Genomic DNA, 591 nt, shown 5'->3' on the forward strand with positions numbered 1-591 from the left:
TTAGCTGATACCAAGGTAACTTTCTTGCCCGTTATCCCTCCTCTAGTGAATTCTCACTAGTCTCTTCAGAAACACTGTCCTGCCTGTTCCATAAGCAGATCTCCCTTCCCAGCTGGGAGAAAGGCTCGGGTTTGGGCCTGAGAGGGCCGAGCTGGATCCCACCTTCTCTGCTCATGGCCCATCTGCCTGAGTTTCCCTATCCACGTGGACAGATTACGCTGCCTGGGAGAGATTCTGTGAAGGCTCCATTCACAATAAGCCTATGTAAAGCCCCAGGCGTAAAGGTAGTAAGTAACAGCTGTTATCATTTCTACAGGGCGGTTATGGGGAGCAGGCCACAGAGCCCGGGATGGGCGTGGGCGCAGAGGAAGGACAGCAGAACAAGGCAAAAGTAGGAAACGGAGGTTGGCGGGTTTAGCACCTACCAAGCTGACGGTCTCCTCCTGCAAACTGAGCCACTGTCTGTGCTCCAAAGCGGCGACGGCACTGTCTGCACTGCCCATAAAGGATGGGTTCCGACGCTGCACAGCATTTGCTTCATGACAGGACGATACCCACACTTGTTTAACTTACAGTTTGAAAAACGTATAG

The 591-nt window shown here is 52.6% G+C and overlaps 1 protein-coding gene across 1 annotated transcript in view; it reads right to left on the reverse strand.

Moving 5' to 3' along the window:
* The window catches only part of ZNF839 (zinc finger protein 839), a 41,615-nt gene that overhangs the window by 7,123 nt on the left and 33,901 nt on the right, over positions 1-591 (reverse strand). The window lies entirely within an intron of this gene.

The sequence above is a fragment of the Propithecus coquereli genome, unplaced genomic scaffold (genome assembly GCF_000956105.1).
Source record: "Propithecus coquereli isolate 6110/MARCELLA unplaced genomic scaffold, Pcoq_1.0 Scaffold256, whole genome shotgun sequence".
NCBI classification, from domain to species: domain Eukaryota; kingdom Metazoa; phylum Chordata; class Mammalia; order Primates; family Indriidae; genus Propithecus; species Propithecus coquereli.